Below are 27,918 nucleotides of genomic sequence, written 5' to 3' on the forward strand. Positions count from 1 at the left end.
AAGTAGTTCAGTGTTTCTGGAAGGGAGAGTTCAGTCAACGGTGAGAGATGCAGCTGGAGAAAAAACAGACGATCAAGGGTTTCTGTACCGAGACGTCTGGGCTTGATACTGTGGACCCGCAGTGGGGAAGATTTAAAGAAGTTCGCTCCAGTTTAGATCGGATTCAGGTAAGAGTGAGATTTAAGATGAGGATGCAGAAGAGAGGGGAGAGCGCCTGCTACAGGTCGTGGTCCTGTGGTGCTGAGGATGCGGGCGTCTGAGGATGACGGTTGGATTTTTTAGTGTATAATCTGCAATAGAATGATTATGGCAGGTGGTTAGCATCTGTCAACGTGCTGATAATTCTGTAGACTTAAAGGAGCTTTTATAGGGTCACTTGACAAATCAATCTAGTCTCTTAATAATCTTTCTATGGGAAAATATATTCTGAGTTCTAATTACCACCTTAAGCATGGATTTCAGAAATAGTCGTGTGTAATTACAATTCAGAATTCAGGCATTATTTCTAGGTAAAAAAATAAAGTAATAAACAGATGGGCATGATCTGTGAGCTACATAAAATCAGAACCAATATTTCCTTAAGACATCAACACAATGTAGAGTTATCTAAAAAGAAACATGGGCCAAGTTCACAGAAATTAAATTCAAAAGCAATAAAATTATTAAAAAAAAAAGAACCAGTATGAGTCAAAGGGGGAATATTTTTATTGATTTTCATAGAAGTTTTAAATTAACTTGAGAGGTTCTTTCTTACATAGAGCAGCTCAGCATTTTCAGGGGGGCCTGATTTACTAAATCACAGATGGGCGACGTCTAATTATAGGGCTTCCTTGAGGATCGAATCTATCTTTCTTTCAACGAATATTTTTTGAGCACACACTGTGTGCAAATCTAGCACCGTGCTGAATGCTAGGGACACACAGAAAGGTCTTAGTGAACGTGGACTGCTGCCCACAAGGCACATTTAAGTTAGTGAGGATGAGACACTCAACTAGACAACCGGTAATCCCGTCTCTGCAGTGACGGAAGGGAAAGAATTCCACGGTAAGAGAGTCGGGACCATTGTAGTTCTGAGGCAGCAGTTAAATTCGGCTGGAGTGGAATGTTAGTTGACTTCTCAGCCTTGGGTTTACTTTCAATGGTCAGAGGAGAGGACGGAGAAGACCGTCCGGCCTCCTGCTTCATCACGTGGCTGGGACGGTGCCCTGCCAGCTGCCCTCGCTAATCGTCTCTCCTCAGCTTTCAGCTCATTCCCATTTTGCAGAATTTGACTTTAACACTTCCTCCACCAAGGCTTCCGTGATGGTCGCTTTCTGAGCGCCAGCGGGGCGCTGGGTTCTTTGGTGGGACTTTCGTCCCTCGTGCGGTGATCGGGGCCATTTAGTGCCGCGGGTTGCGTCTGCTTATTCCCGCCTTGTACCGGCTCCTGCAGCTCATGCTCGCCCCTCAGACGTGGCCGTGAAAGCGAGGAAGCCGGCCTGCAGTTTGCAGTGGCCGGGGAAGGGCAGCCCCGCTCGGCTGCTGGAGGGTGGGGCGGGTCAGCTGTCCTCCGTCTGCCACTCAGGGGAACCCACAAAACCGAGCGTGTTCCTCCCCGACGTCAGTCACTCGTTATGAGCCTGCACCCGTGAGGCTGCCTGTGAAGGGCCCCAGGGTAGCTGGCGCGCAGCTGGCAATGGAAACTTTTAGGGTGCGTTTTGGAGATCCCTTTCCGTGCAGGCGTTTTTGGCCTCAAGCCACTACGTCTACGTTGGAGAAGTGAACTAGACATGGACAAGATGGCAGCCTCGCGGCACACGGCACGTCGTGTCAGCAGCGGACTGCTCGGCGGTTATGGCCCTTCAGCCCGGTGACCAGCTGATGCTTCAGTCCGCCTGCCTGTCGGTAGCGTGTTCTCTGTAAGCCCACGGGCTGTTGTCGTTACGCTTGTGGAACGGGACGTGGTTGTGCTGCTGTGTCTGCGTTTGAACCCTTCGGGGCACTGACCTCCCCGGGCTCTGCGTCACTAAGGCTCTTGTTAACTTCCCGCAGGGACGGGGCGCTCTGGGGGGCGCAGGGTGGGGGTTCATTAACACCCGGGGCTCTGATTAGCTGGCGGAGGGTTTGTTTCTGTCCTAGTTCTGAAGTGTAACAAAGCCACAAACAGAGACGCACAGGAGCACACATAAAACCGCACCTGAAGGAAGACACGTCCAGGGCGGATCCTTAAACCCAAACAGCCGCCCTGTTTCCTCCCTCACGCTCTCCGGGGTCCTAATCAGTACCTTCCAGAAACCCGCCCGTGGGAGGGATGGCACAGTGCGGGAGAAGCCTGGCGGGGTCTCGGCCAGCCCTGGAAATAATGAGTGATCAGGTTATGTTGCCAAGTCCCTTCTGAACCTGCAGGTCTGTGAACAGCAAGGTAAGGAAAGGTACAAAGTCCTGAAGTCCCTGCGTGTCGGAGAAAGACGGAAGAACGTGTAATAATTGTCTTTGTGTCTGGGTAGGATTTTAATGGAGAGAATAATGACCGCATTCTCCATTTCCTACACGAGAGGGGAAGTGAGTTTAGATTGCAGCTGGGAGCAGTTTGTGTGCCTAATTAATATTTGGGGGGGTCTTTACGAGATACTAAACCTTGCTCGAAGAGTTGGTAGGTAGTTAGCGCCCGGCTCTTGGGGGTTCCTAAGACGGTGCCAGATGCTGCCATGGGATCCCTTCACACTGACGCTGAAGATTTGTAAATGCTGGACTGAATTCCCAAGCACGATGCGTAGTGTCCTCCCCACTGAAGCTCTTTACAAGCGAGAAAGAAGTCTGTCCGACTGAGGATTAAGGAGCTGGGTCGTTGAAATGGTGCTATAAAGAGCCACCCTGAGGACAGTGACCCTCCACCGCCAGATGCAGTGCGCTGAGGTGCCGAGAGCAGATGCTCTGAGAGGCCGGCACCTGGCTCTACGTTCCTCGTGGCTCTCGGTCTGTTCTTTGCAGCTGAGTCCAGACACACTGGTGTTCAGAAGTCCCCATTGCCAGAGCCCATCCTTCCTTTCCACACCCGAATCCGCCTCGCCAGGCTTCCTGGGGGTGGGAGATCTGACTAGCGGGTTCCCAGGGCGGAGCTGTGCTTGAGGCCAGACCTGCCGTTGTGCTTCCCAGAGTTCCTGGTTTCTCCTCCCGCACGTCTGGCAGCTACACAGAGGCGTGGCCTCGGGAGCCCATTTGAGAAAGGAGGGTGAGGGGCTGTGCACCTGTTACCGCCCCTGAGAGAACTCAGCACTCAGACCTGGCTCCTTGGCCCCCCCGTTCAGAATCTGTGCAATAAATGGGGGTCAATATGCACCATTCAGAGACCAGTTTTCATAGAATTTAACTGCAAATCATAAACAGATACCCAGAGATGGCATTTTCTTTAATTAAAGTTTTTAAAAAATTTTTTTTAAGATGACATTTTAAATAAATAGGCTATCAGTGTATTAACCCTAGGGAACATTTAGAAACATTATATTAAAATGTTGTTAAGATTTACAGTCAAAGCACAGAAAATAAAATAAAATAAAATAAATAAAGTAAGAACTAAGCCGACATGAACGTAAACGAAATCATCCTAGCAAAGCGTCTAGCGCAGCGCCGCATGCACGGCGAGGATGCCGTGAGCGGGAGGGCGCCGTGAGTGAGCGGTACTCACTGCAGGGAGCGGCTGTGTCAGTCGGCCCTGATCCCGGGGTTACGGGGGGACCAGGGCTGGGCTACCGGCCCCTCCCACTGGTGCTCAGGACTTCCCACCTCCCCCTCCCTCACTTGGGCGTTTACTGCCTATGAACACGACCGTCCAGTGGACACGGGAAATGCGTCTTTAGTCACATCTGTTGCTTTTGAGCTTCAGTGAATAGTTCAGTAAAGAAGACAGTTCACCTGGTTGGCTAAAGCCATTTTGGCCTCAATGTTTGCTGCTTCTGTTTTCCTTTTAAATCCCAAGAAGGGGCGCTACTTTCTGCTTAAGCTCTGGACAGCTTCTTTTTGGGTGGCTTCTCGAGGCTGCCAGGGGGCCGAGGGCACGAAGCTCAGCTTCTCTCCTTGGACTTTCTGAACGACGAGGCACTGGCATCTGAATTACATGCGTCACTGGGAGTGCACACTTCGGACCGCTCAGAACCCTGGCTTGGCCAGAGGCCCTGGCATCACTCAGAGACCTTCTCAAGGCGGGGTCGAGAGCACGTTAATAGGGCAATCAGTGATGTGTCTGCGTGTGTTAGGAGAGTGCTTTCAGCTGTGTGTTTCTGTGCGCTTTGCCAGGAGAAATTCTCTGCAGTCCCAAGTTGCCTCAAATCTGTCCCAGCGATCGCTCAGCAGCAAGTGCACTGAGACAGAGTGAAGGAAGGAGGGCAGTCCTGCTGCTCGCAGTCCCGTCTGGTGTTTACTGACTGGTGACGGGGACGCGTCGTTGCTTGGCTGATGCCCGAAGATGGAAGATCTTATCACAAACTCACCACCAAAATTCTTTGGCAAAAAATGTGGTGACCTTCAGGATGCAGCCCCAGCCTTCACCACAGCATAATGAGCCCATCACAGTTCTCAGTCATCTCCCTTGGTTTCATATGCATCAGCCTTTTCATGCGTCTTTCCTCCGGGTCTGCTGGCCGAACCCCCACTCATATTTCACGTCGGGGTGGGGGGTCACCTGGGCACCCGTTACAGTGCCTCATCCCACTGTCTTCCCAGTGTTTATCTCAGTGGGTTGTAAACCTCGGTGTGGACACCTGTCCACCTCCTCCACGTTGTGACCCTCCTCCCGCAGAGAGCTAGATTTGGCTCCTTACTGTGTTAAGGTTCCCATTCAGGTTCTGGAATTTACTTGGACTTCTTTGATGGTCAAGGGTGTGGCCTATCTTGGTGAACATTCCATGTACGCTTGAAAAGAATGTGTGTTCTGTCCCCGCTGGGTGTCGTGCTCATAAATGTCGATTAGATCAAGTTGCTTTGATAATGTCGCTGAGGCAGTCTGTCTCCTGTCCTTGTTTTTGGTCTGCGTTCTCCTGGTGATCACTGAGTAGCAGAATTGAAACCGTCAGCTTTAGTGGTGGATTTCCCTGTTTCTCCCTTTCAATTCTGCTGGTTTTTGCTTTATGGATTTTGATAGTCTGTTGTTGGATGCATACACGTTTACAGTCAGGGTGCCCTCCAGGGGAATTGCTCGCTTTATCATGTACTGTTTCTCACTGCTTCTTGTAAAACACTGTTTCCTGGTGTCCATTTCTATGCTGTTAATATAGCCACGTCAGCTTTCTCATGCTTGCTGTCTGCACAGCATAGAATTCTCATCCTTTTACCTTCAACTTGTCTATAGCTTGATATTTAAAATGCAACTTCTGTAGATAGCATATAATAGACTTTTGCTTTTCTATTCATTCTGATAATCTCTGCGTTTTAATTATGACATTAATTCCATTTACATTTCCTGTAATTATTGTGGGTTCAACTTAAGTCTACCATATTGCTTTTTGTTTTTATTTGTACTTTTTTTTTCCTTTCCTTGCCTTCTTTTATGTCAATCCAATATTTTTTGAGTTACAATTTATTTCTTCTATTAACTACTTAGTTATAACTTATTTTTGTTGTTTATTTATTTTTTCAGTGGTTTCTCTATTATTAACAAAATGCATCTTTGAGTTTTTGCACACCTGATGCTTCTTGACAATCACTTCCCACTGTCCATTTTGTTCACTTGTCCCATTTTCTGTGCTGTTACCCTGTCTTATTTCTGCCTATGTTGTGACCTTCACCTTATACTGTTATTATTTCACTTTCAACAGTCACTTGCTTTTGAAGTAAGTGATGAGACGTAAGTGGACTTGGTCATTTATGTTTACTTCCTCATCTGCCTTTCCTGATGCTTTTCATTCCCACCTACAGATCTGAGCTTCCATCCAACTTTCCATCTGGCGTCTTTTCCCTTTGAATTTAAAAATATCTCCTAACATTTATTTTAGTTCAAGCCCGCTGGCAACAAATGTTTTGAGAGTTCATTTATAGGAAAAGTCTTGCTTCACTTCCGCTTGTGGGATGTCTGCTGGACACGGGTGCGGGGTGGACTTTGCTTTTCCTTTTAGCAATTTAGAGAGGCTGCCCCGTTATCTTCAGCGCTCTCTGTTGAAGTCAGAGTGTTGTTATTGTTCTTACCTGTGTTCAGTGTCTTGTTTGTTTACTTTTGTTCGTCTGGTTTCCAGCAGGCTGCCTGTGGCCTGCCATGTGCGGTTGTTTTGTGTTTGGCTTTTTTGATGCCTCCTGTTCTTCCTGAATCTACAGATTGGTGGGAATTTTAAAATAAAATTTTACAAGTTCTCTGCTGTGATTTTCAGATATTTGCCAACTATAACTCTCTTGTTTTTTGGGACACCAATTACACATAAATGAGCCCATCTGATAATGTTCTCTGTGTCCCAGAAGCTCTATTTACTTTTATTAATATTTTTTAAATGTTTGTTCTTACAATCGATGACTCCCAGTTATCAGACCTCCAGGTCATGGGCTTCTGCTCGCCGCCTTGGACCTGCTGTCGAGTCCATCCAGTGAATTTGTCACTTCAGTGGTACACTCTTTAGTTCTTGAATGTCCCTTTGGTTCATTTTTTAAAAAATCATTTCCATTTGTACACTGAGATTCCCGCTCTGCTTACTCATTTAGACCATGTTTTCCTATACTTCTGTGAATAGATTTTGTTTAATTCTTTGAATGTATTTATAAGAACTGCTTAAAATACGGTTGAAGAGTCCAACATCTGGGTGTCTTGGGTTTGTTTCCTATTGACTTTTTTATTCTTAAGTATAGATTACTTTTTTTGTTTGCTTTTTTATGATGATTGATTTTTGATTTAACATTGGAACGCTGGGTAATACACTGTAGAGTCTCTGGATTCTGTTACCGTGCTCTGAAGACGAGTAATTCTTGTTTTAGAGGCAGTTCATTCACTGGCTGATCACATTGATGCAATTTGCCAAGGCTCAGCCTCCAAACTCTGCATCCACTTTGGATCTTACTAGGGCTTCGTTTTAGGCTTTGCTGAATGGGCCTAGGTTTGGTCATGTTCTAGGTGTGGTTCTTATTCCCCAGGGCCACCTTTTTGGTGTCTTGACTAGAACCCAGAGTATTCGGGAGTGTTAATTCTTTTGGCACTGGTTTTCCCCCAGAAATGCCTGTTTGACCCACATTCTGTTTTAAAGTCCATGGGAGCTGCCATCTGCAGACGTCTGGCTCTCTAGCTCCGTGGGGGACCCCGCAACCACAAACTTGTAGGGGACCCCAGGGAGACTTCTGATGCTCCCCTTCTGCACCGTTTCCTCCTTTCCAGTTTCCCGCCTTGTTGACCCCAGTGTGTCCAGCTGCCCTGAACTGCGGGCTCTGCCACCTGAGCAGGAACACGGTGCTCTGCCGGGGTACCAGCTCCCAGTGGTTGGGAAACCGTCCTGAGATGGAAGCGTGGCCGACCGTGGGACGCATCCCCTCTCAGCCATTGCAGCCTGTGCTGCCTGTTCTCTGTTGTCTGAAAACAGTTGTGTCGTATGTTTTATCGCTGTTTATGGCCATCTGTGCGCATGAGCTAATACGGTTACTCCACTCGGGCTGGAAGGGGGACTTAATTGCACAATCGGTGTCGGGTATCCTTGTTAGGAATCGCAAGTTTTCTTCTTAATGCACACACCAAATAATAGTAGTTCATGGTTAACTACATGCAAGGCGTTGTTTGGAATGCCTGACCCATTAAACTCGTTTAATCCTTACAGCAGCTCTCTCAGTTAGGTAATATTAGTGCCCCTATTTCTAAGTAAAGAAATTGAAGTACAGACGTATGAAGTAAGCTGCCTAAACTGATACATTTTCAAAATCGTTGAGTCCCTGCCTGGGTTTAGCTCCTGTGCCCTAACGACTGTGCATTCTGCCTTCTGGTAGAAAGTGGGTCGTGACTAAACGGGGGGAAAGGACCAGGGTGAGACGCATATTCAAACTCACGAGCAGAGGGGTGAGCGTCAGCACGTGAGTCGTAGCACGTCTGAGCTCGGGCCTTGGCTCCCTCCCCCCCTGGAGCACTGTGACCCCTTCCCGCCAGACCGTTCTGTGCTCGCCACGGGCACCACACGCATCCAGACAAAGTGCCTGGAGCCCCAGTGAGACTCATTCTTATTCTCCCCCACACCCCCACTCACTGCTTTCCTGCTTCTGGCTTTGATGTGGGCTCATAAACGTGCCACCGGCAGAAGCTCGTTTGAAATGTAAACCTTTGGGTGGAATAATATACATGAGACCGGCCGTTTGATCTGTCGGTGACAAGTGCTAAAACGCACGTGCGTTGATTTTTCTTCGAGGCGCGTATTTCTAAGGGTAATTTAATGGTGGTATTGAGCACAGCTTTTACTGGTGGGAAGGAGGAGGGGCGAGCAGATGAAGAGAGGGAGCTGCTAATGGCATTTTCCTAATGCAGTTGCTTAGGTCAGTGGAAAGCTGTCACAGCTTAACGCGCTTGCTGTGTGAGGATGTGACCGCGTACAGCACGAAGCCGCTGCAAGACACGGAAACGATGGCGGCTCGTTAGGCTGGGAGCTTGTTAGAGGCCGTCTGTCCAGCCGTTATGATCATTTGAAGAAAGGAGTTATGGTTCTTATTCTTCCACCTTTATTTCTAAGTCACATCTAAGCGCTAGGAAGAAAAAGCACTTACTTATCAGAAGAGAGTGGGAGATGGCCCCCTAAATTGCTTCAGAGACCACTCTCGCCCCCCCCCCCCCCACCTGTGGAAATCAGATTTTATTTCTGGAGGGAATTAAGGGATTTGGCCCTAATACGTTTCTGGAACCAGGAGACTGTTTCATTTCTGAAATATCTCTGACTTGGTGTCCTCTCTAGCACTCAGGATCGGAAGGGACACCCTTCATTGAAAATGTATCTTCTGATGTCGGAAATAATCCAGTTTTGGTATATATTCTAAATGCGTGTTTATTTTCTGCAGTTGATTTTTATTATGTTTAGGGTATACAGTTCAGAACATCTCTCTAGTGAGGAGATAATAATTAAGATGTTGTAGTTGGATCACAAAGGTTTTAGAAATCATTTCTAAGAAATCCTTAAGGATCAGTTCTTCACACGTTCCGTGAAGAAATGCTCAGTGACCAGAGAAGGCCAGTGAGCACGGAGCACATGGAGGACGTAAGGGGCCACCTCACAGTGCAGCCAAAGGCCCGTCGCAGGCAAGACTTTAGATCTAACTTAAGGTACAATGAAGACACGAAACGCTTTGGGGATGGGTGACATGCTCTTATTTACATTAACTAAAGATCATTCTGAATTCTGGGTACAGAATGGACTTAGGGCAAAAGAGGGAGGAGGGAAGAGTTAAGAGATCAGAGATGGTGATGATCTGGACTAATGAAGGTGCAGAGAGGTGGACTTTTATTCCAGATAAAAAATTTGACTTGGAGGCAAAAAGATTCTCTGGAGGCCATGAAGGAAAGGGCGTAACCAGGAATGGTTTCTAGGATTTTGGCTTGAGTTTGGTGATTGCTGGTGCTATTTATTGAGATGGTGAAGTCTGGGTTCAGAGCAGTAGGGGTGGTGGTAGTCAGGAGGTGGGTTTAGACAGAGAGAAATCCGGAGTAGCATTCGGGAAATGTTGCTTTGGAAGTGCCTTCAAACACAGAAGGGGAGTTTCCAAACTGGGAAATTTGACTCAGAACAAAATGTCATTGCTTTCAGGGCAGGGCAGGGACATCATCTGTCCTGCAGACAAACACCGGGCGTAAGGGGTGGCACGTAACAGCACACAGGAAACATCCTCTGAAGTAGTGAGCCTGGAGCTCGGAGGAGAGGCTGGGATCCAAATGTGAGAGACGTTAGCGTCTGCTTTAAACACTGGAAAGAGAAGGCTCAAGGTAAGGGAAAGTTACCTACTCATTCCAGGTCCTTCCCTTTAAAAAGCAGTTTCAAGTTATAACCTCAGGGCTTTCTTAAATGTTCCTATTCAGGGCAATTTATTTATTTGGATTAGAAAGTTTCTTGGAATTTTGAAAAAGAAAAAGACGACTTAAGTAGTGTTCTTCTGGTTATACTAGGGATTGGCTGTGTCTCATTGTGGTGTGCAGTGAACGCAGAGAAAACAGGTATCCTCGTCCTGGAAGGCCCGATGTCCTCGACAAACACGAATCCTTCGGACTTTTCTCAGCTCTGACATAAAAAAGCTCAGATAGAAGTCTATGTCAAAAATCTTTCTAAAGCAGAACTACCAGCTGGCTCTTTAAAATGTTAAACAAAATTAACAAACCTTTAGTTAGGCTAATCAAGAGGAAAAGAGAGAAGACTCAAATTACTAAAATCAGAAATGAAAGAGGGTGCATTACTACAGAACTTGCAGTCCTAAAAAGGAATGTAAGGGAGGACGATAAACAATTGGATGCCTAGAGACTAGACCATTTAGATTAGACAGAAAAATTCTTAGGCACATTCTGCTAAAATTTATTCAAGAAGAAATTGAAAATCTGAGTAAACCTATAGCAAGTAAATAAATGTAATTAGTAATAATAATAATAGTAATAATAGTAGTAGTAATCATCATCATCATCATCATCATCATCATCATCATCATCATCAAGTATCCACAGAAAAAAGCCCATGCCCAGACGGCTTCACTGGTGAATCCTACCAAGCATTTTTTTTTTGAAAAAGGAAGGTCAGGGAATGTAATCCAACTTATTCTATGATGGCATTAATATTCTAATTAGCCACTAGGTATTAATTCACTTCCAGTCCCTCTCAGATCCCTGGAGGTAGGGAGTGGGGGCCAAAATGCCAACCTTCTAATCGCACAGTTGGTTCCCTGATGACCAGCTCCCTGATCCAGTGGTTATCTAGGGGCTTTCCAAAAAATCACCTTATTTGTATAAACTCAGGTGTGGTTAAATTGGGCTTGTTACGAGTACAAAAGAAACTCGTTTTTCCTTTATCCTCTGCAGCTATTTTGTGAGAGAGGAACAGAAACTAAGTTATAACAACAGACGGTCCTCTGGCTCCTACCGCTTAGGAAGTTACAGGGGTTTTAGGAGGAGAAGACACATGCTAAGAAAAAATATGTTGTTTCTCATTATAGCACAGTTTATCATAGGAAGATGAAACCTTCCTATATATGACACCAGAAGCACAAGTGACAGAAGAAAAAAATAAATTAGGTTTTTACCAACTTTATAAACTTTTGTGCATCAAAGGACACCATCAAGAAAGCACAAAGAAAACCCACAAAAAGGGAGAAAGCACTTTCAAATCACGTGGCTTTGATAATGAACATTTATCTAGAACATATAAAGAAGTCTTACCCCTCAATAGCAATCAGATAAACGTTGACAAAAATTAATCAGTCAATCTGAGAAAGAAATGGAAAATTTTATTTGGGCCGAATTTGAGGATGATAACCCGGGAAGAGCATCTCAGAAAGTGCTGAGAACCACCGCTGGTTAGAAATCAAGGCACAGGTTTATACTTTTTTTGAGACAGAGGGCTGTACATCAAATGACATTATTGACAGTTTATGGAATCCAGATCTACGCCAGCATCCTGGTGGGTCACGTGACCCCTGACAATATCAAGAAGGAAGGTTGTCTTTTAAGGAGCCGCCTTGGTGACGCTCAGAGAACGTTGCTCCTGACAGTGGAGCAGGTGTTCCTGCCGCTCAGGGAGGTTTGGTCGAAGCCTACTGCAGATACGTGATGCACAGTGCAGGGAGAGGAGGCCAGAGGGATAGAAGAGTTTTTATGTTTAAATTCTTCTTGACTTGCTGTAAAATATGAATTGCATTTCACACAAATGTCCAGCTGAAAAAATGGTCTAACAACTTGAATAGCTGAGATATTTCTCCAAAGAAGATATGCAAATGCCAACAAGTTCATGAAAAGATCCTTGAGTTAGCCATCGGGGAAAAGCAAATCGAAACTACAATAAGACGCCGCTTCACATCCAGTAGGCTGACTGTAATCATAGAGACAGGTCGTAACAAATGTTGGTGAGGTTGTGGAGAAGTTGGAACCCCCATGTACTGCTGATGCTGAGGTAAAGTGATTTACCCTTTTTGGAAGACAATCTGTCAGTTCCTCCAGAGGTTAAACATAGAATCACCATATCACCTACCGATTGCACGTCTACGTGTATATTTAAGAGAAATTAAAACGTATATCCATACAGAAACTTGTACATTAATGTTCATGGCAACATTACTCATGAAAGGCAAAAAGTGGGAACAATCAAAATGACCATCAGATGATGAACGGATCAGAAAAGCTGACACATGCTTGCCACTCAGTATTATTTAAACATAAAAGGAGATTAAGTACTGATACCTGCTGCAGCACGGATGAACCTTGAAAGCAGCATGGTAAGTGAAGGAAGCTGGTCACCGAAACCCCCACATACTGTGTGATTTTATTTATTATATGATGAAATATATATATAATAGAGAGAGGAAAGAGGGAGACTGAGATGTGAAGACACTGTCTCACGTGATTTTCCAAACCCCCCAGGGTAGACCAGCAGGCTGGAGACCCAGGGGAGGGTTGCACTTTGAGTCCGAAGGCTGTTGCTGGCAGGATTGCCTCTTCCGCAGAGGAGGGCAGTCTTCTTCTTGAGGTCTCCAACTGATTGGATGAGGCCCATCCACGTTGTGGAAGGCAGTCTGCTATATGCAAAACCCACTGATTTAAATGTTAATCTTTTCCAAAAATTTACTTTATGAAGGTATCTGGAATATCATTTGACCAAATATCTGGTTCGTGTGGCCAAGTTGACCTGTAAAATTGACTGTCTCATATGTTCTCTGAGAATTTATGTGTTCTTATCCATATGACTACAATTAATGAAATTTTATATAAAATTTTCTTCTGCTCCCATTTGCTGTGGTGTTTTTACCGTACAGGCTTTATTCTTAGTGAAGTGCTGAATGACCGAAGTGGTGGCTCTCATGGTCTCCTTGTACCTTCACTTTGAAGAAATGCTTACTTTTATTGTTTCACTATCAGGAGGACATTTACTGTAGATTCTCGATAGAGATGCTTTTCTTAATGGTGGAGGGTTATTTAAGGATGACTCTTTGCATTTCTAAATGGCTTAAGTGTATTTTTATTTTTAATCAATAGTTGGAATTTATTTTTATTGAATTCTTTGTGTCAGTTGGAATTTTTTATGTTTTTTCTTCCGTAACTATCTGAAATAGTGAAATATATAAAAAAATTTCTACTGTTTAATTACCTTTGCAATCCTAAAATAAATTCCCTTTTATTTACGACCCACCTTACTTTTACATGCACACGCATACATATATTTTGTGGGCTTTGATACACTGATGCTCTACTTGGGATTCTTTAATTTCTGTTTGTAAGATTGGCCAGTATGATCTCTTTTTCTCTATTGTCCTTTCTGAGTTCACATATCAAGTACATACTAATTAATCAGTTGTCCATTGCTGAGTATGTTACTCATCAAAGCCACGTGCTTTAAGATTGGACATAAACATTTAAAAATCTCTCCTAATTTCTGTAAGTCAGAAATTGGGGAGGAGCTTGGCTGGGCAGTTCTGGCCTGAGCCTCTCCCAAGGTTGAAGTCAGGATGTGGCTTGGGGCTGCAGTCACCTGAAGGTGTGAGTGGGGCTGGAGGGCTGCCCCAGGCAGGAAGCTTCAGCCCCTCCCCAGGTGGCCTCCCCTCAGGATTGCTTGTGTGCCCTCATGACAGAGTTTACAATCCAAGACAGGAACTCCATGTGTTTTCTGGCTGCCCTTAGAAGTCTCGTAGTGACACTTCCACACTTGTCCATTGGCCACAGACCAGCCATGGCTCACGTGGGAGGGGCCTTCCACCGGCCGGTGAGGGGCATGCGGGCATCCTGGAGGCTGGCCCCCACCTCCCACACAGTGTGTGTGCTCTCCTGTCACCGTCTGGAGGCGCTTGCATTATGTGGATGTTATTGCTGTTTGAAGAGTCCCTGAAGCCCAGTAGGAGAGTCATCTGGTGTTTTGTTGTGAAAATGATGTGTCTTTTTATTCGATGTTTTGCTGCTGATAAGGCTAATCAGGTTTTAAGATTTTTTCTTGAGTCAATATTGATCATTTAACATTTAAATAAAATTCGCTTATTTTATATGTTTTGCATAATAGGCATCAAGACAAACACAGTGTCTTCTTATGATTTAAAAAAATCAATATTGGATTTCTGCTGTAGACAGTCTTTCAGTACTAATTTGCTCGCCTTCACTTTATGTTTTGTTTTGATCAATGTTGTAAAAGTCATTTCCTTTTTATTGCTTTCAAGTAAATAGTTTTATTGATCCTCTAGTTTATTAGTTTTTGTTACATAAATAATAATTATATAGTACCTCTGTAAATAAATTACATTACAAATATAAGTACATTTATAATATGAATAACATATACATAAATAATGTTTTTACCTTAATTTCCTTCCTTCTGCTTTCTTCAGATTTACTCTACTGTTTTTTCCCTAATTTCTTGAATTAAACATTTATTATTAATTGTGTCCTTCTTTTCTAATGCATACGTTTAAGGCTATCCATTCCCTTTTATACGGTATTCAAGTAGTTTTATACATACAGTTTCTATTGTCATTGAAGCCTATGCATTTTATACTTTTTATTATAGTTATTTTGAGGCACAGATTGTTTAAAATTTTGTAGTATTTAAACATAAGCTTGTGCCTTATTTTTCTCACCAATTTTTACTTATTTATTAGCAATTTTATTTCATTTTGTTTACATGGTCTGCAGGGTAGTGATTCTGTGGTGGTTTTTTGAGATTAAGCTTATGTCCTAGGATGTGGTCAGTCTTTTTAAACATGTCAGATGTGCATGAAGAAAGTAAGCAGTTTCTAAATTCAGGGTGCAGGGTTTCAGATGAGTTTGTTTGGTCAAACGTTTATTATATTTTGTCTGCCTGTAATGGTTTCTGGCAGAGATGTTCTAAAACTTACACTGCAATTTTGAACATTTCAGTTCATTCTACAGTTCTTCTAGAATGTACCTCATATGGTTGCCTTGAGTTAGTGAGTAACTGGGCTAAGAGTGGCGTTTGACACATTGTCAAGACCCAGACATATTAGTTGTTTTAGCTAATTTCTTTGTTTTATTTAGAGTAATGTTTCTGTACCAGATTACTTTTTAAAACTTATTTGACTCTTTCCAAGCTTAAAAAAACAAACAAACAAAAAACACTTTAGTATCTCTTTTTATATATACATCTCTTGCAAAAGCTTACTGCTGGATGTGTTTATGTGTATGTAAAATCCTTTTCTAGTGAACATATTTAAGATCTTTTGCCCAAAATTTAGAGAATATATATTCTTTTCAAACATATCTAACACATTTTTAAACACTAACTACACTCTAGGCTACAAGTTAAGTATATATATTTGTAATTTATATGTATATAAAATTGTACTATAGTAAATAATAATATGAATCTTTGGCTGAAATTTTAAAGTTAATTGATGTCTCCATTATTTTGCTGAGCCTTATAATGGACCACAGAACATTTCAGTTCTTACCATTTTTTTTCCTAGTCGGTCCTTCTTTATGGATCCTGGTGTGGCTGCAGAGTTCTTCTTGGATCACCACTGCCTACATTCTATCTTTCATGCTGTGTTCAATTTCCATTTGTTTTGAAGTATAACGTTCAGTGATGGTCTAAAACTTAACAAATGTATTTATTTTTCTTTTTTAAACAGCTTTTTTTCTGATATAGTGCATGTATCATATAATTCATTCATTTAGAATGGACGGTTCAGTCTTTTCTTGGCCTATCCACAGATATGTGCAATCGTTACCACAGTCCACTTTAGAACCTAACCTGTAAAAGGAACTCTATACCCCTTCATTCCTGAATCTCACCACCACTGCCACCCACAACCCTGAACAACCACTCATCTGTATTCTGTCTTCACAGATTTCCCAGCTTTGGATTTGACTATGAATGGAATCAATATAAAATGATTCTATATTATATATTCTATATCATGTAAAATGTAGTCTTTTGTGACTAGCTTCTTTGTCGGTACTTTATCCCATTTTGTAGCTAAATAATATTTCACTGTATGGATTTAAAATTTTGTTGCTCCATCCATCAGTTGATAGACTCCTGGGTTGTTTCCACCCTTTGGCTGTTATGGATAAGGCTGCTATGAACATTCACACACACGGTATTGTGTGAACATATGTTTCCATTTTTCTTGGACTTACACCTCGGAGTGGAGCTTTGGGGTCACATGGTACCTTTATGTTTAACGTTTTACAGGACTGCTGGAACGCTTTCCAAAGCACTTGAGCCAGTTCTGTTTCTACCAGCAGTGCCGTGGGCTTCAGGTTCTACACATGCTCTCCGGCACTTGTCATTCTCTCGATTATAGCCATTTTCAGTGACTGTGAAGTGGCCTCTCACTGTGGTTTCAACTTGCATTTCCCTGTTGATTAATGATGTTTAGCAACTTTCCTAGTGCTCTTGACCAATGGTATGTCTCCTTTGTGCCTATTAAAATCCTACGTCCATTTTTAAATTCGTGTTGCCTTTTTATTGTTGAGTTATAAGTGTTCTTCGTGTATTTCAGATACAAGCTTGTTACTGGATGTATGCTTTGCAAATATTTTCTCTCATTCTGGGGTTGATTTTTTTCACTTTCTTGATGGTGTCCTTCGAAACACAGGAATTTTAAATTTGATGAATTTCAATTTAGCTATTTTTTTCTTTAGTTTGTACTTTTGGTGTCACATTTAAAGGTTATTTTCCAAATTCAAGGTCATGAAAATATACCCTGATATTCTAAGAGTTTTGTAGTTTTATCTCTTACATTTAGATCTGTGATCGATTTTGAGTTCATTTCTGTATACAATACGAGGTAGGAGTTCACCTTCATTCTTTTGCATGCAGCTATCCACTTTTTCCAGCACACTTTGTTGAGAAGACCACTCTTTCCCCATGTGATGGTCTTGGCACCCTTGTCAAAGTTCAGCTGACTGTGGCTATAGGGGTTTATTTCTGTACTCTGACTTCTGTTTATCTGTGTATCTATCCTGTGCCAGTACCGTACTCTCTCGGTTATCGCTGTTCTGTAGTAAGTTCTGAAATCGGTGAATGTGAGTCGTCCTAATTTATTCTTTTTTAATATTGCCTGTGTCTCTTGTAATCCCATATGACTTTTAGAATAACCTTTCAATTTCACAGATCTATTCTTTGCCTGGATAATGGGAACGTTATTCAGGCTTCTCTCATGTATATAGCTTACTGAGTATAAAATTCTAGGTTGACAATTTTGCTTTGTTTTTAAATTATCTTACTATTTTGGCCATATTATTGATGGTTTTCGGCCTTCAGTTTTTGCCGATAAGAAATCTGCTCTTATCAGTCTAATGCCTGTTCTTTTTAAGATATTCCATGTTTTTTCTCTTGTGTTACTTTTAAGGTAAATATTGTGTCTTTGATGTAATGTACTTTCATTATGATATATCCATGTTAAGATTTCTATTTTTTTTCCTACTTGGAATATCCTTCATGAGTCTGACAGCTCAAGCATTCCTTCTGAAATTCCCAGGAGTAGTATGTTTGACCTTTTCATTTTATTATTTATTTCTTTCATATCCACTGTTCTTTATTTATACTTTCCTTTTTTTTTAAAACATTTTTTATTGAGTTACAGTCTTTTTACAATGCTGTGTCAATTTTCAGTGTAGAGCACAATTTTTCAGTTATACATGAACATACATATATTCGTTGTCACATTTTTTTTTGCTGTGAGCTACCACAAGATCTTGTATACATTTCCCTGTGCTCTACAGTATAATCTTGTTTATCTATTCTGCATATGCTCATCAGTATCTACAGATTTCAAACTCCCAGTCTGTCCCTTCCCACCCTCTCCCCCTTGGCAACCACAAGTTTGAATTCTATGTCTATGAGTCTGTTTCTGTTTTGCATTTATGTTCTTTTTTTTTTTCTTAGATTCCACATATAAGCAATCTCATATGGTATTTTTCTTTCTCTTTCTGGCTTACTTCACTTAGAATGACATTCTCCAGGAACATCCATGTTGCTGCAAATGGCGTTATGTTGTCATTTTTATGGCTGAATAGTATTCCATTGTATAAATATACCACATCTTCTTTGTCCAGTCATCTGTTGATGGACATTTAGGCTGTATTTTCTATGTCTGCATCTTCCAATATGCAGTCTGGATCAATTCCTCAAGTGTATTTTCCATTTCTGTACTGTTCTCTTCAACTGTATCTAATCTTCTGCTTAGCTATTGAGTTTTCATTTTAATGACTCTCCTTTTTATTTCTGAAATTCAGCCAGCAAGGATCAAAGGAACACTGTCTGTAGCAAGACAGCCTGGGTTCAAATTCTGGCTGTGTTACTTAACAGCTGTAAGATCTTGAGTAATATTTAATCTCTCTGTTTTAATCTCCTCATTAAGAAAAAAAAAGGAATAGTAATAGTGATCTATTTCAGAGGATTGCTGTAAATATTAAAAGGATTAGATGAAATGCTTACCACAGAGCCTAGCATTTGGTGAACACTGAACTATATTTTTTTAAGCAATGCTGTCTATATTCTTTTTAAAATAGCCTGCCATTATTTCTATTTCTTCCTTTGTTGCCTTAATTATGTTAAACGTAATAACTGTGTTTTCTTTTGCCTCTGGTTTTGGTGTTCTAGCACTCCGTTTTGTTTCGTCCATTGATTCATGGCAGGATGTTTCCTCAATGGTTGTAATTTTCACTGGCATGCCCATTTGGATGTTTCAATGAGTATTGCTAATTTCCTTGTTCCCTGTTTCCTATGGGCGTCTCTCTCATGCACCCTGGGTTGTGTCTGTTCTTGGAGGACATATTTTGCATTTGTTTTATGAAGCCTCAGGTGTGTCAAAGTTCCTGGACCAGAGTTTATGTGAGATTTTAGCAACATGTGATTTCAGAGACCACATTTACACATGACGTAAGTTTTTCAAGGATGTGATTTCTCAGTTACTTTTACACTAAGTCCAGGGCAGACAGACTCTATTTTTTTTCTGGTTTGATAGGTGGAGTTTTTTATTCCTTTTTTCCCCCCTATGACACTGATAAGTCTTTGAGAGTATTATCTCCTTACAAGTCTCTGAGTTCCACCTTCCAATTTTATATGGACCCTTGGCCACATCCGTTTCTGTGTGGATATTTAAACCATACCTTCCAGCCCCAGTGTCACTATCTAGGCTTAATAGCCTCCCACAGCATCAGCTCGCTGGAATGCTCTGGTGCTGAGTTCCCTCTTGGGTTCTTTTCCTGGGATTAGGGAATTCTTTTCCCTGTTGAAGTCAAGTGGATATTTAATTATTTTTTGTCACAATGTATATTATATTGTATCTGACTTTTCCATGGTTTTGTCTAAGTCTCTATTACCTGAGTCTGCCATGTTACCGAACTGTATTTTCCCATCATTTCATTTTTATGGTTCAGTTTGTTGAAGTTCAACAAACACTGGAGTGTCCACTCAACTAGCCCTTCATCCTGCAACTGTGAAATTGTCCTCAGAGGCTCTGAAGAATGGGAGAGGGAAGTCAGCACTCACTGGCCATGCCCCGGGCTAGATGTTCTACTTGTGTTTTCAATGCATAATATTATGACTGTTCCCACCAAGAAGGGAACCTGAGGCCAGCAAAGATTGAGCCTGACCTTACAGTCTGTGCTCTTTCCATTTGTCATTCTGTGTCACCTTGATGCAAAACTGAACTGACTAAATAAGATGTCTAACTCTCCAACTACACTTAAAAAGTAAAGTTTGTGATGATGTTGAAATGCACATCCTTTTCCTAGCTCAGAACTCATTCTCATTGTCCTTGAATGGTGCGGTTGGCTTTGCATTACCTGTGGGTACCCAGCAAGGTACAGCTTTAAACAATGCTTGTAAACAACAATTTATTCCATCTTTCATTTGTTTATTCTTCCGATAGTTATTGAGCTCTTCTTGGATGCTAGCGGTGGGCTAGGATTAGAGACAGCATTGCCCTGGCCTGGGTAAGAGGGACACCATCCTGGAGCCCCCAACACTGCCTCCTTCAGTTATGTCTTTCTTCTTGATAGGACGAATATATAGATCCAAGGACACAGTCATCTGGATCTTGGGGTCTCCCTTTATAAAGTAACCTGGGTCCTGAGATCGCAGCTTCTCCACCAGCACTGTTTCCGGCCCCTTCCCCAAGGCTGTCCTTCCGGGACAGACGCTCCAGCCACGTGTGCACCTCTGGGCTCCAGCAGTGATCATTTGCAAGGGCTGTGGGCAGAGCCTGGCAGTGTGGCCTCTGGTGTCCCCACGTGTGCACACAAGTCCTTCTCAATGTGAGGTAGATCCAGGGGTTAAGAGAGGACCAGGAGCCAGGACAGCTCTCCTGGTGGGTCCACATTCTGGCTCAGAGCTGTGAGGAATCCCAAGAACCTAGATCTGGACGTGGCCTTGGTTGCCATTAGGAAGGAATATTTTTCAAGATCTGAACATAGAATATATGTTAATTAACAATTTAACGGCTTGATTTATAACTTTAAAGTATTTAGACGTGGTATGGGGGCCTCCATGGGCATGCACGCCCTGGGCCCTGCAGGTTTTAGGAGGACATGGAATTTGGTTCTGGTATCGGAAATAGATTCTTGAAGAAAGCCTTAGAATAAACATGGTCACTGCCATGTGTCATGGGGACGGGGGGGACAGACCGCTAATTTGGTGCTGGCTTCCACGTTAAGGAGTTTTCCTGGAGACGGAGGGGGGATTGGGGCTGGGGATACCTGCCGTGGAGCAGACAACAGCATGTCCTTGGAAATGACACAGGGGACATGAGGGGCGGGGTTCAAGAGGAGGTGCATCGTTAAGGCTAAATCTGTAAGCAAGAGATTCAGAATCAGTTGGAAGAGGAGGCTGCTGTGGGAGCTGGCTCCCCCCGAGGGGCTGTGGCGGCCTTGTTCCAGTAGCTGACCACTTCCCATGGGCGCAGGGTGGCTTCCTGCAGGGCTTCCTGATGCCGTAGGGCCGCGGGGGACAGAGTTTGACCCTCAAGATCTGAGGCTGGGAGACTTTGACAGGAAGTTGTTGGTGGGAAGGACAGGAGGTGATGTGGGCTGACCCAGGCAGTGGGTGGTGGGACCCAGAGGTGGGAACAGAGCTGAGAAGTACGAGGAGGTGACGCTGGCATCGTGAGTGTGTGCTTGCAGGGTCGGGCCGACAACAGGGCGTGTCCTCGGAGGCGACCACCTTTCAGGCTGCATCTAAGTTAGAAAAATAGAATTGGCATCTGCCCTGAGAGCAGCAAGTGCCCTCACGTGAGCAGAGCTGATCTGACCCCTTAGTTGGTGCTACCCCTGCCTCCTTCACAAACGAGGCCCATCAAGCCACAGGCCCATCAGATGCGTCCGTTCGGCTTTAAGGACACAGGGACAGAGGCAGAGCCTCCAAGAGCTCCTGCCTTGGGATGTCTCTTATATTTGACGAGGAGGCCGTGTAAATGTTTTCTTGGGCAATAAACGTGCGGATCCAGGACTATGAATTGGGAGTGAAGGACGGGCTATTCCTCTGGATGGATGACCTTGGGAGAGGCACGGGGCCGACCTCTGGTTCCCTCTGACTGGGGACCCTGTGCCTGGGGGGCTGCCTCACCTGTGGGGGTCTCTGGTGGGGGGGTTCTGGTCAGGACAGGAAGGGCCAGCAGCCAGCTGACTCTGATCAGTCCCCCTCCAGCCAACACCAAGAGGGACCCCTGGCCCCTCTGCCTGGGGTGGAGGAGTGACAGAGCCAGGGACGCCACCTGACTCCGGTCGATGGGTACCCCTCGCCTCTCGTGCTGCTCAGCCCTGAGTCGCCCCGGCCTGATCTCCTGATCTAAATTCCAGTGTCTGCTTCGTGTAAATGGTGCTTGATCCGGCTGGAAATGTGAGTCCTGTCAGGAGTGCTGGCCCGTCATGCTTGTCAGAAACACATCATCGGGTGGGACTAGACGGAGGCTGGTGCTACGGTGCTGTCCGCGGCCGGCGAGTGCTGAACGATGGAAACTCCACGGGCTGGAGGCAAGCGCAATGGGCGGGCGGGGTCGCAGGAGCCCCCTGCGCTCGGCGGTGTGGGCGGCGCTGGGGCCCCCGGAGGGCTTTCTGCTCTAGTCACTGGGGCTGCGGCCCGGGGGTGGGGGCCCAGGTAATCCCTCCACTTCCGTCCTGGCCTGCTTTTCTCGCTGATCTCCCATGCTCAGCGAAGGCTGCGCCTTACAGACCCTAAGGAGCTAGAAGGGCAGAAAGAACTTGGACAAAGGCCCAAACCCTCTTCCATGAAAACAGGTGCCTGGGGTGGGCGGGGGTCAGCCGTGTCCCTCCTCTGAGGGGGAGCAGGGCGGGGATTGCTAAAGGCCTTCATTGCTCTGAACTTTACATTCATCACTTCTGCTCAGAAGTGAGTTGGCTTTCAAAGAGGTGGTCAAAGTTCTCAGCATAATGAAGTTTTTACCATGAATGGATGAGGGTTGATTTTAGTCCGTCCCCCTTTCGTGGGCAGTGAGGACCGAGGCGGCGGAGTGGCTGGGGCTCTGAAGACAGCCACGGCTGCAGTGACCGTCCCTCACTCCCCAGAAACAGTGCCCTTCGTTCTCAGGCTGTAAAGGTCGGGTGAGCAGAAGTCACAAAGCCCGGTTTTAAAGAAAAGGGAAACAGAAAACCAAAGACAACGAACAGGCTCCAGGGCGCAGCTCTTGTGACCAGGTGAGGCTCGGGGAGAGGCGGCGTGCCGTCCCGGGCAGACCTGGCTTCGAAGTCCGGCTTCTGTTCAAGACTCGTTGCCCAGTCATTCTTTTATTTAGCAAAAACGGGTGCTATTATGTGATAGTTGTTGTGGTGCGTGCGGGAGCCAAGTGCACCCGTCACCTGCCCTGGGAGCTCAGACCCGGGCCGGTGCAAGGGCGTCTCAGTAAAAGCTGCATCCGGGCCGCTCTGCCGAGTGGGGTCCAAGCTCAGGCGAGTGGCCCGAAGGAAGCGTAGCGCAGCTGGAGCGGCTGCGGTCGTGTGTCCTGGGCAGGCTGTCTAGCCCAGGCCTGCACCCCTTGTCTGTCAAGTGTCATCGTCACCAGCTCAGGGTCCATGAGACCCAGTCGCTCCCCGTGGGCCAATCCCAGGGTGCTGCAACACCACGTAAATGTAAGGAGATGCTGGCAGTACCCCACGGCTCTGCTGCCACGTTCATACGCTCATCGCTGTCATAGCGTCACAGCTACAGGGCTTCGGGACGTCTTCACAGCAGAGCCAGAGTCAAAATCTCCCTTCTCCCTGGCCCTGTTTTTGGCGTCATTTCCATGGAAGGTGACACTGCTCTCCACCAACATAAGCAGAATGTCGGGAGGGAGCTGCTCTGCTCAGCAGTCGAAGCTGGGCCTTGTCTGAATGGCGCGGCGGGGCGTGCGTGTGTGGGCCTGGGTTGGGAGAGGAGGGACGGGGCTCCCCAGCCCCACCGCCCACGGCAGCCTTTCCCCCCGAGGCTCCTGCAGATAGACGCCAAATCCAGTTCAGTGAGAGTGGGGGGCCTCCCTGCATGGCAGAGACCAGCTCCCACAGTGGCCACCGCACTCTTCCATCAAGGGGAGGAGGACCCAGAATGTGTGAAGGAGCCAGCGAGGCCCCGGCAGATGTGAACGCAGCCCCTGTTGCTCCCCGGCATTTGGGCTGGCCGCTTTCCCGTTCCCCACGTTTATGGAGGGTTTGGGGCCCACGGTTTGATTCCTTGCACGCCGTCTGAGGTGCCCTCGCGGGGGATCACGATGGCGCCCAGGGCGAGGCTGCAGTGGTTGCTCCGGTCCAGCGTGGCTCCGAAGGCAGGGCTCGGATGGGCGCTTTGGGAACAACGTGCCTGCAGCCAGACCAGGGGGCCGAGGCGGCTCTGGGCTGAAGACACTTTGAACAGCCCAGGGGGACATTGAGAGCTTCTTCTGTGGGTGTCATTTCAGATGCCCTTCTTCCCAGCTCATTTCATTCTTCGTCTCCGTCCTCCCTCCCCACAGGAAATACTGTTCTTGCCATGTGGTTATGAAGTCCAGCCTCTGGGTTTGGGCCTGGGTGCCCCCTGGGGCCACTCTATCCCTCTTGGTCCGTTTGTCCAGAGGGAGCGCACGTCGGGACCTTCCTGAGGCCCCCAGTGAGATCAGGATCAGCTCTGTCCTCCTCATCTTCTGTGAGAACCAGCTGGATGGATGCTTCCTGTCGGTTCAGCCTCTCCTCATCGTCCGCTTGCTCTGAGCACCCGTTGCCCCTCCTGGCGCCTTACTTCCCCACCTGTGGGCCGCCGGCTTCTCTGTCCTCCATGCTGTGTGTGTGCTGTTTTCGCCTGGGACCTTGGTGTCCGCAGTGCCCTGGGTTTGTCAGATGCCGCCTGGTGCCTGGGCAGTGGTGGACGGGGAAGGCTCGGCTGTGCCCTCCGAGGCCAGACACACGATAAACCACCGCAGACAGATTATTCCCCCCACTGTACGAGGTGAAAACTGAGTTGGGCTGTGTGATTTGCCCTCAGTAAAGACTTTGAATTGTCTGTGGGAAGTGCTCATAAACTGTTTTTTGTTTACGACCCAAAGGATTCTCATGCTTTGCTTATGATTCATAAAGCAAACAAATTCTGTGGTCCGTTCACTGGTTAGCTCACTAGCTGCCCATTTGCATTTCAGATGAAGACGTGTGGGCTCAGAGGCGCTGCTCCCACCATAGAGCCAGGCAGACGGCGAGGGCTCACATGACGGGTGCTCGTGCTGAACTGGGGGCAGCCCGTGCCTGGCATGATGTGCGCGAGAGTGAATAGCCCCAGTGGCCAGAGGGTGCTGGAGGTTTATTTCATCCAGGCCACTGGTCCTCAGAGTCTGGTCCTCAGCGTAGCAGCAGCAGTATTACCTGGGCACCTGCAGGTTCCCAGGTGCCGCCCAGACCGAGTGAATCCGCAGCTCTGGAGCGAGGCCCAGCAACCTGCGCTCAGCAAGCCTTCCAGGTGGGTCTGAGGCTGGCCGACATCGGAGACCAGACCGGCCGAGACCAGACGGACTTCCGCTGTGGACAGTCCGTCCGTCCTCTTACCGAATAGGCTCCCCACGCTCCCTCCCACCGGACGAGCCCCTACGCTCTCTGAGGAACTTGGGGTTTAAAGGCCTTGAAGCTTATCTGTGTAGGTGGAGACCCACTTCTGAAGAATGATGAACACGCAGTGTTTATGCAGAAGAAGTGAGACGCGTTCACTCTGGCGGGCGATGTGAATTCCTACCGTACGCGCGTCTGCTGACCGAACACAGAGACACCTGCGCGCCACAACCCAAACCCACACATTGCAGCACCGGCATCCGGTTGTAAGAACGTCCGCTCCCCAGTTCAGCATTCTCATGATGATCTCAAAGTCTTTTTAAAATATTAATATTCCTGAGAGGCACAGAGGTAAATGTTATTACCTTCGCCTTCCAGCTAGGGTAAGAAAAGGCAAAGGAATCACACCGAGAAATGCCAGCCGTTGGAGTCAAAGCTATTCATTTTCTTTGGAAGTGACAGTGAAGTCACTTACTGTATTTGAGTTCCCAAACGATATCATCCCCGCGTTTCTTTTCATTTTTATTACCTTAGATTTTTGTCCTATTGTGCGTGATTTTAAATTAATTATTATATTAGATTGCCTAATTTGGTTAGTGCTTTAATTATGAGGTTATTTTAGCTTTTAGATGAGTTACAGCTGAAGTTAATGAACAGTATTTACTTTCATTAATGACAATTTTCATTGCTCTCCCCTTCCACGGTCACCACACTGTGAAAGCTTTCAAAGCCAGAAGAAAAATCCAATAAAGGAAAGATTCTGCAGGTCCCGCTGGTCTCTGAGGAGAGCAGACAGAGACGGAATGGGACAGACACGTCATGATGTTAGGAAGGAGGGCCAGTTTAATTTTGTTTAATTTTGTTTACTATGGTTTCGTGTTCCCATCCTCTTCCATTGACCACGTGAGCAGTGACTACCACCCTAAGCCCAGAATTCTATCAAACATGGACATTTGAACTTGCAACCCTGTGTTTGCATGACTCCAAACTCCCTGGCTGGAATAGCTCTGCGATGTCTATCAGCCCGCTATGTGCTCTCTTTATATGATTGAGGACAACTGTCTATTTGGGAAGTTTAGATCCGAGGCCCGCATCCCTCGGCAGACATCAGGATCATCCGTGGAACTTTTCCACCAGGTGTGCCCACCTGACTCATGCCCCGAGGGGGAGCGGACGCCCTGGAGACGGGTGTGGCCCGGCACTCCGGTGCTTGCAGAGCTGGTTGTGCGAGAATACGGACACGAACTTTCTCTTGACCCTTTACAAGAATGTTTTGTAGTCTGTAGACAATTTTTCTTGCTCATTATATATTTAATGGGGACTATTATATTGTATCTGGTTTTTGTTGTTACTGTTTCTTCTAAATGAGAAAAAAAAAAGATACATTTGCTCCAAGTTTATGGAAGCATTTCTGCAAAGTCTCTCTTTCTCTGGGCTTCTCCGTTTACTTCAGGCCAGGACAAGCCTCCTGGATTTGCTGCTGGAAGCTTCCTTTGTTGCTCACTAGCTGGTGACACTGAGCACCTGCCAGACCTCCCAGGCCCCAGGTGTTAAACAGGCCCCCGGGGAACTCCTGTCCTGGGCTGCGTGGAAAGGAAGTGGTTGAACGTGTGTGGAGCGCTCTGAGTGGCTCTTGGCACGTGCGGGTCGAGACGGCTTTTGTGCTGCTGCATGGCAGTCACTGTTAGGACATTAGCGTCAGCCTGGTCCTTATTTATAAGTATGCTTCGTGGACTCGGCTTGGGTTTCCCTGGGCACGATGTAAGAAGAAATTATTCTCTAAGCAAAGAAATGATGTGTCCATGACATTAAGGATCCACTTAAAAGGAAATAAACTTTTAGAAAGAAAAGATCATTGAGGAAATAAACAAAGACTCACCAAATGAGAGCAAACAAAGGCTGTTTGCTCAGAGCCTGCTCCAGCGAGGGGGTCAGCCCCCGTCACTCGTGTTCGGCAGAGACGCAAAGCAGGTGGAGGGGTGGGAAAGCTTTAAGGTGGGAAGGAGGGGCGGCGCCAAGCCTGTGCCCACTGGAGGCTGCCGGCAGGCGAGTCCGTAGTTGGCTTTCTCTGGCTGGTCCAGAGCTGGGAGCAGGGGTTAGAGTCAGGGACGCTGTCAGCTGTTCATCTTGTCCTGGCCACGTGGGGCCAGTTGCTGGAGGGGGTATCGCTTGGCCTCCGAGTTGTTGTCAGTTCTTACGAGTCTGCCCCACAGCGCGGGGTTCACTGGGCGTCACCGTGGGTGCTGGGCGGCTGCCCTGGGCGGGCTGCTGCCGGCTGTGGGCCAGAGGTCTGCCTTGGTACGTGATCCTGGCATTCAGTCTCCTGTCGTATTCAGTGTTAGTATGCAAATGATTTTTGCTTCTCAGGCTTAACTGACCATTAAATCAGCGTGGGTAAAACTTCTAGTTAGAAATTCTGTAAGATCAAAAAGTAATAAAGTTGCATTGACTTTTTAAAAAAAATAGTCCCGTAGCAGTTGCTAAATGAGTAAGTATTTCAGACGGAATTGATTTCAGAGCTTATTTTAATGCGTGGGGGTCTGTGTCCCACGGGTTTTAAGTTTTATTTAGGTTCACTTGGATTTTTAATAAATTTAGCCAACAGATCTGTCCTCTTAAAGTAAGGGATGCTGGTACATCGGAACACTTGAAACAATCTATTTTTAGGAAGTAAATTACTAATGCTTTGGGGAAATCTTGTGTCTTTGTTTTTCACCTAGAGTTTCGGTTCAGGATGCATTTACAGGACCATTTCATGGTTGAATGGTATTCCTGGAGAACTTGGATAGAAAGAGAATTCTAAA

The 27,918-nt window shown here is 45.7% G+C and overlaps 1 protein-coding gene and 1 long non-coding RNA gene across 6 annotated transcripts in view; both read left to right on the forward strand.

Moving 5' to 3' along the window:
* OPCML (opioid binding protein/cell adhesion molecule like) overlaps positions 1-27,918 on the forward strand; it is an 872,021-nt gene that overhangs the window by 545,239 nt on the left and 298,864 nt on the right. The gene's annotated exons all lie outside the window — the stretch shown is intronic.
* Positions 22,993-26,790, forward strand: LOC116661168. The gene is made up of 3 exons (XR_004316945.1): positions 22,993-23,003; positions 24,903-24,906; positions 26,189-26,790. It is a non-coding gene; the product is annotated as an uncharacterized LOC116661168 (long non-coding RNA).

The sequence above is a fragment of the Camelus ferus genome, chromosome 33, assembly GCF_009834535.1.
Source record: "Camelus ferus isolate YT-003-E chromosome 33, BCGSAC_Cfer_1.0, whole genome shotgun sequence".
Classification (NCBI taxonomy): domain Eukaryota; kingdom Metazoa; phylum Chordata; class Mammalia; order Artiodactyla; family Camelidae; genus Camelus; species Camelus ferus.